The following is an 8159-nucleotide window of genomic DNA, read 5'->3' as shown; positions in this document are numbered from 1 at the left end:
CAGGCTGTGTGTGTACATCTGTGTGCATCTTAGTCCATTCCTGCTGCTATAACAAAAATATCTTAGGCTGGGTAATTTATAAACTACAGAATTTATTGCTTATAGTTCTGGAGGCTGAGAAGTCCTAGGTCCAGGGCATCAGCAGGTTCCGTGTCTGGTGGGGGGCCCCTTTCTCATAGATGACGCTTTCTTGCTGTGTCCTCAGATGGCAGAAGGAACAAGTCGGCTTCCTTCAACCTCTTTCATAAGAGCACTAATCTCAGGCTGGCTGGTTATCTCAGTGGTTAGAGCGCAGTGTCGTAACACCAAGGTCAAAGGTTCAGATCCCCATATCAGCCAGCCACTAAGAAAAAGGAGCACTAGTCCCTAAACCATGAGGGGAATCGCCCCATGGCTTAATCCCTTCCCCAAAGGTCCCCCCTCTTAATACTTTCACATTGGACATTAGGGTACAATGTATGAATTTGGGGGGGACACAAACGTGCAGGCCATAGCAGTGCATGCTTGCTTTTTTTCCTAGCAGCTGAGTGACCCTGGGGTCTGTGTGGCCCTTTTTGATCCCTTCTTGCTTTGCTCACAAGACTGTCAACGGGATAGGGAGGACCTGCTACTGGGCTTGAGGTTTGGCTGCCGATACCTGGACAGGGCCCATCTTGGTTGTCAGAGAAATGCTCATGGCTCTGTCGCTTGGCATTGAGTCCTTGAATTTGGGCCGAGAAGAACAGGGTCATGAGAGTCTTTCTTCTCCACCTCATGTGCTAGAGTCTTGCTCCCTGTGCCCTGTCATAGGTGTCCAACGATCCCATGTGGAGACCGGTTCCCGCTCACTGGCTGAGCGCGGTGCGGGCGCAACACCGAGGGTTGCGATCCCGTTGCCGGTCAGTAAAAAAGACAAAAAAGGAAAGAAAAAAAAAGTTTTAATTGTATTTGTGGGGTACAAGGTTATGGGTACATACATTGTAAAATGATTAACTCAAGCTAATAAGGAAATTAGCATATCCATCTCAACTTTGTGGCTTTTTTTTTTTTTTTTTTGGCAACTGGCTGGTAAGGGGATCTAAACCCTTGACCTTGGTGTTACCAGCAGCATGCTCTACCAAGTGGGCTACCGGCTGCTTACCATTCTACCTTTTTGTATTTCTGTTCTGACGGATGACAGATGGCAGGCTTTTCTGAACTAAGAAAAAGAAAAGGTGGCAGCCCAGAGAAGATGTGGATAATGTCTTCCCTTCTCTGAAGCCCATGCCTAGCTGGTTGCCAATGGCGAGGGCTGAAGGCGTGATGGCAGGTGCATGGGACGGCAGAACTGGCTTCATGCACAGTTTGACCTTGACCTTTTCCTGAATGTCAAGAGGCTCTGAGAAGCTTTGGGCTCCAGTCAGTCTCCCACTATCAGGGGCTGGACCTGCTGCAGCAAACAAGGACCAGGCTCTGAGATCAGCCCTGAGCTAAAATCCCAGCTTGACCACTTTCCATGAGACTTGGCTGGGTTGCCTCTCTGAGCCTCAGTTTCCTCATCTGTCAAATGGGTACAAAAAGGACCTCGTTTGCCTGGTGGATATAAAGGGCTTGATACAGTCCCGATCGCCCTGAAGACGCCCACGTTCACTGTTTCTAACACCTCATGCACATTGGACGTACACGCAATGTGGATGGTTAAAATAATTGGAGTTTGTCCGAATTTTGTTGCATCCGAAGATTCAACTTTTGGGGGCATTATGAGGAAAAAACACGCAATCACAAATCCAAAACTAGGTGCAGCCTGGCTGGTTACCTCAATTGGTTAGAGCTAACCAACTGATAACACCAAGGTCGAGGGTTCAAGTCCCCATATCGGCCAGCTGCCAAAACCAAACCAAAACAAATAAATAAAATTAGGTGCAACAGAAAACTTGCCTCTTGACACTTAATAATCAGTACTTGCTGTGTAGCAGGCACTGTGTTAAATGACTTAGACTAGAAGTTTGAAGACTACAAGGGCCAAGTACCACCCAAGCATTGTTTTTTATATTGTTTTGATATTTGTATGGCCCATGAGCCTAGAATAGTTTATGTTTTTAAAGGATTTTATTTTATCTTATTTTTTTCCTGGTATACAGTGTACATTTATCAATGTATCATTAATAATATCTGTACACTTGGAAAGCATGATCATCTGAGTATATTGAAATCTTTCTTATTTTTATTTTTAAATTTTAAAATCTTTTTTGGCAGCTGACCCATACAGAGATCAAACCCTGGACCTTGGTGTTATCAGCACCATGCTCTAACCAGCTCTGCTAACGGGCCAGCCCTAAACATTTCAATTATAATCTGTTTATGTCGTATACACTCCTTTACTTTATCCGGCATCATTTTCTTTGAACAAATATTTCATTTTTCAAGTTGCATTCAAATCCAAATATTCAATTTTATCATTACATTCTGTTATTTTACAATTTTTTGAGAGAATACTTGGTCTTGATTTTTTTCTCAAAAAGCAATAACAAAACTACGAGTAAAACTTTAAACCAGAAACAAGTCTCATCACAGAAAGGACATCTTAATAATCTTTAAACACTTCGAGGATATTAGCTGCATCATACTTATATTTATATAACAGATACATATATTATTATTATTATTATTATTATTATTATCATTATTATTATAAGAGACAAAATTCAAATATGGGCTGGTAACTTTGTACTTATTTTTTTTTTTTGTCCTTTTTCAGACCGGCCGCACCGCGCTCAGCCAGTGAGCGCACCAGCCATCCCTATATAGGATCCGAACCCACGGCAGGAGCGCTGCTGCACTCCCAGCGCCGCACTCTCCCGAGTGTGCCACGGGCTCGGCCCTTTCATTGCTTTTTTAAAAAATGGTTATTTATTGTTGGTATATCAGTAAACTATTTATTGATATTTGTGTAATATTATCTCCTGTGATTTTGCTAAGCTAACTTTATTTTTAACAATGACTTTATTTCTTTTGATAGCTTTATTATGAGATAGATCCTTTGCAAAAGCTTATTTTGATATTTTCTGTCTGTGTGTGACTGGCTGATATGGGGATGTGAACCCGTGACCTTAGTGTTACAAGGCTGTACACAAAGTAAATAAGAATATGCCACAGAGACTGCACGTGGCCAGCAAAGCCTAAAATATCTGCTATCTGGCCCTTTACAGAGAAAGTTTGCCGGACCTGCTAGAGATCACTGTCCTGTATTTCTTCCTGTGACATCATACAGCTTACACTTTTAAACATTCCTACCAGTACAGACAGTCCCTGCCTTGCCATGGTTGGACTTAGGATTTTTCAACTTTGCGATGGCATGAAAGTGATACCCATTCAGAAGAATCCGTACTTCAAGTGCCCATACAATTATTCTGTTTCTCACTTTCAGCACAGGATCCAATAAATTACATGAGCTCTTGAACACTTCATTGTAAAACAGGCTTTGTGTTAGATGATTTTGCCCAACTGTAGGCTAACGTACGTGTTCTGAGCATGTTTAGGGTAGGCTAGGCTAAGCTATGGTGGTTGGTGGGTTAGGTGTATGAAATGCATTTTTGACTTATGGTATTTTCAACTCACAAAGGATTTATGGGGACGTAACCCCTTCATAAGTCGAGGAGCATCTGTATTTGAAAACTGGGATGTGTACTGTAACTGAACATGATCATTAAGCCACGCTCCTAATACTAGGGCTAAGGGTGTGGTCACATCTCCAGCAGTGGATAAAAAATGGTGGTCAAGCTGGGCAGGGAAGCAAATGCTTGAGACTGAAGCCAGATGGACCAGTGTTATGCCTGTCCCCAAGAGAGATGCAGGGGTGAGTGGGGGACTTTGGTCACCCCCAGGCCCACTTAGAGAGCTGAAATGACCCTCTATACTGTCCCATTTGCAAGGGCAGGGGAATGTCCCCATCTCTTGAGGGCTCTAGGTCTGATGGGCAAAGATTTTCAAACCTTTATTTAAAAAAACATGTCCTGACAGTCCCGTTCCCGGGTTTGTACCCAAGCTAAATGGGACCAGATGTGTACACAAAGACTTGCCTCCCAAACGTTCATGGTTACTTTATATATAATAGCCCCCCAAGCTGGAAACAACCCAAGTGTGTAGCAAGAAGAAAATGGATAAATTATTGGGGGTAGATTCCCACATGGAATAGTATACAGCAATGAAAAAGATATATACCTGATACTCACAACAGCATAGAAAAACCTCACAGGTATGACATGGAATGAAAGAGGCCAGACACAAAAGAATCCACTTAAATGAAGTAGGAAACCAAACTATGACGAGAGAAGTCAGAGTAGCAGTTGCCTGGTGGGTGAGCTGGAGACAGCACAGAAGGAGACTTCTGAGGCCTGGGAAGGATCTACATCTTGGTTTGGGTGTTGGCTAACGGGGAGTGTGCACAGATGTGAACATCCAAGCTTCTGTCCACTTACAGTTTATGGCCTTGACTGCATATGACTTATACTTCAATACAAATTAAGAAAGAAAGTAAAATGTGGTTGGTGATGGGGGAAATGAGACCTTTTCATTTCTGGCGGGATAATTTGGGGAAGGATCTGGCAAGTATTTGGTAAAACTGAGAATGTATCTTCTCCGTGTCCAGAAGTCCCAGAAGTTCCCCTTCTCTGTAGCTACTTTAGAGAAACACTGTAGATTAACCCTTTCACCAATCCCATCAGACAGGTGCTGCTATCATTTCCATGTGACAAGGGAGGAAAACTGAGGTACAACTCAGCTCACCCTCGCCCCCCCATCCCCACCCAGCTAGGAGATGGCAGAGTCAGGATTAGAACTCAGAAAGCCAGACTTCACAGTGCTCATAACCAGCACCTTATAAGGTAGCGATGCCTGTTGTGGGGGGAATAGTGGAAGCAACCAGAATGTCCAGTGACTGGGGATCCAAAAAATTCAGACACCACCATGCTGAGTGAGACCACAGCACACCTAAAAAGAACAAGGCTGGGGGCTGGGGCTGGCTGGTTAGCTCAGTTGGTTAGAGCATGGTGCTGATAACATCAAGGTCCGGGGTTCAGATTCCCTTACTGGCCAGCAGCCAAAACAAAACAAAAAATATACATATATAATAAAGAATGAGGCTGGGCTACATATCTTGACTTGGAAAAATGTCGAAGACGTGTTATTGATGGAATAAAACTAGATGCAGACAGTCCCCAACTTACAATGATTCAACATAATATTTCAACTTTACAATGGGTTTATCAGGACATAACCTCATTATAAGTTGAGGAGCATCTGGATTTATGATGATTCAACTTACGGTTTTTTTTTTTTTACTTTACAATGGGTTTATAAGGGTATTAAATGCATTTTCAACTTATGTTCAATTTATGATGAGTTTATTGGGATGTAACCTCATTGTAGGTCAAGGAGCTTCTTCACTGAGACTGTCTACTTCAAGGGTCAGTGAACTACAGATCGTGAGCCGTGTTTGGCCCACCACCTGTTTTCGTAAATATGTTTTTATTGGAACATAGCCACATTTGTTTATGTATCATCTATGGCTATAATGGCAGCACTGAGAAGTTGCGACAGAGCTAGTGCCTGTCCTGTAATTCCCCAAAAATCTATTTGGTCTTTTGCAGAAAATAGTTTGCTGACCTCTGGCCTATGCAAATTAAAAAGCAAATGAGACCAAAGAATGCTCAATATCATGCTCATGGATACATGTCTGTGTATGCAAAAGTGGAAAACAGAATGGGTGGGTTCCTGAGTGGAGGGCTCTGGGGTGGGGGCGGGGAGGTTGGGGAGAGAGAAATTGGATGTGAACTTGGACATCAACTGAGATTTTATTTCTTTCACTGAAGAAGGAAGATTGGTAACCACCTGTCTATGGGTGGTCAAATGCATGTATCTGCAGTCCAGATGTTCTCCCGGAAGCCTGGATGCTCCAGCTGTTGCCTTCTCTAAGCCACTGTTTCCTCACCTATAAAATGGGCACCATGAGGGCTGGCAGGTTAACTCAGTTGGTTAGAGCGCCGTGTTGCTTCACCAAGGTCAAGGATTTGGATCCCGTACCAGCCAGCCAAAAAAATTTTTTAAAATGGACACCATCAAATCTGCCCAGAAGGGTTGTTTTATGACACTGGTCAGATGATCACCAGGATGTTTTTGATATGGGGACAGGAGGCAGCTACTAGGTACTCCAAAAACTGGTGATGGGGAGGGGGCTGGGGGACAGAGAGCCACTGGGAAGTGTTTAATGTCCTCTTCTCCACCAGCTGGGGAGACCACCTAGGCAAGGACCAATTTTCTTTTCCTTTCTGATGTATTTCCAGAACCTGGACATGCCTGCTATTCAGTAGGTGCTCGATAGAACTTCACCCTCAGTGGAGAGGCGCTGAGGGAGGGGATTGGGGGGATGTACCATCTACATCATCTCCCTTTGTATCCCCCTCCAAAGGACCTGAAGGTGAACTTCAGTCTGTGGGGCGTGGATCTCTTGGGGGATCTAATGATGGAATTCAGGATGTCCATGAACTCTGATGGGAAAAAAGTCCACATCTTTATTTTCACTATCTCTACTTTATATTTACCATTTCCTCAGCTATGAATGAAGGCAGCAGCAGGACTTGTGACTTTGTCCCCAATAAAAACCACAGGCACTTTTGTATCGATGCCACCACCTGGGATGACTTGGAATATGTCTGACACCCGTCACTACTGCAAAATCACTGTGGTTGTTAGATCTGGTTATTTGGTGATTACTATAAAAGTATACTCCTAAATTGTTGTTTAGGGCTAACTCTATTTCAAAAGGTTTTGTTTTGTTTTTTAAAGATGACCGGTAAGGGGATCTTAACCCTTGACTTGGTGTTGTCAGCACCACGCTCTCCAAAGTGAGCCACGGGCCGGCCCTTGAAAAATTCTTTACATGATTCTTATAGGTACTTAGAATTTTTTAAAAATTGTGATAAAATGTACATAACTTGAAATTTACCTTTTAACCACGTTCAAGTGTACAGCTCAGTGGCATTAAGCACGTTCACATGGCTGTCAGCCACCACCACCATCATCTCCAGAACTTTCTCATCTCCCCAAACTGAAACTCTGTCCCCATGAAACACTCACTCCCCATCCCCCTCCCCAGCCCCTGGCACCCCCCATTCTACTTTCTGTCTCTGTGGATCTGACGACTCTAGGGACCTCCTATGAGTAAGATCATATGGCATTTGTCCCTTGGTGACTAGTGTCTTTCATTGAGCTAAATGTCCTGAAATTTCATCCACATAGTAGCATGTGTCAGAATTTCCTTCGTTTGTAATGCTGACTCATATTCCACAGTATGAGTGGACCACATTTTGTTTATCCAGTTGTCAGACCATGGACCATTAAGTTGCTTGTTTGTTTTTTTGTTTTCTTGGCGGCTGGCTGGTACAGGGATCCGAACCCTTGACCTTGGTGTTATAACTCTGCACTCTAACCAACTGAGATAACCAGCCAGCCCTGTTTTTAATAAATATACGTATATGTATATTTAAAAGCTACTCAAGTGAAACCAGTGGGACGGAGAAGTAACAAAGAAATCTGTGACCAGTTGTGATCAATTAGTCGTAAACCCCACTACACTCGGACCCATCTAAAAATACTTTAATAAATGCACTTCAACATAATGTAGTTCCTTGTAACCGCCTGTATTTTTTAATGCATCTGCAAATGGTATCTTGAGAAGAGGTTCTGAGCTTCTCCAGGCTGACAAAGGGGTTCAGTCAAAGGCGTTCTGACCCTCCTGGGCCCCTTCCTCCTTAAAAGCAAATTTAAAATTATATTTTCCAAAGGGTCTGGAAGGTTTGCTCGGTTGGTTAGAGGTGGTGCTGACAACACCAAGGTCCAGGTTTCCATCCCTGTACTGGCCACCTGCTGAAAACAATTTATATTTTACCACTGGGTTGGTATAAAGACATAGGTATAATCCCATTCCCAGCCCCGCATTTTAAAAGAAGTAAAAACACTTTCGTGGTCCCCTAAAAGTATGGTGGAGCCTGGACACCTTGTCTAACTGTGCCCAGTGGATATGTCCACCCTGGGTCTAGGGCCCCCAAAGAGGTTAGGACCCCTGTGAATTTATTTTTTTAATTCATTATTTTTAGTTGACAGGTGTTCATTGCACCTGTTTCTGGGACGCCCCCCCCTTACCC

At 43.4% G+C, this 8159-nt stretch overlaps 1 non-coding gene across 1 annotated transcript; it reads left to right on the top strand.

Annotated features, from left to right (window-relative positions):
* Positions 1-4977: 4977 nt before the first annotated feature.
* TRNAI-GAU lies at positions 4978-5052 on the top strand. Its single transcript has one exon. It is a non-coding gene; the product is annotated as a tRNA-Ile (tRNA).
* The last annotated feature ends 3107 nt before the right edge of the window (positions 5053-8159 follow it).

Source organism: Galeopterus variegatus, unplaced genomic scaffold (assembly GCF_000696425.1).
Source record: "Galeopterus variegatus unplaced genomic scaffold, G_variegatus-3.0.2 Scaffold4520, whole genome shotgun sequence".
Classification (NCBI taxonomy): Eukaryota; Metazoa; Chordata; class Mammalia; order Dermoptera; family Cynocephalidae; genus Galeopterus; species Galeopterus variegatus.
Note: the sequence above shows the minus strand (reverse complement) of the source record. Positions and strands in the feature narration are given on the sequence as shown.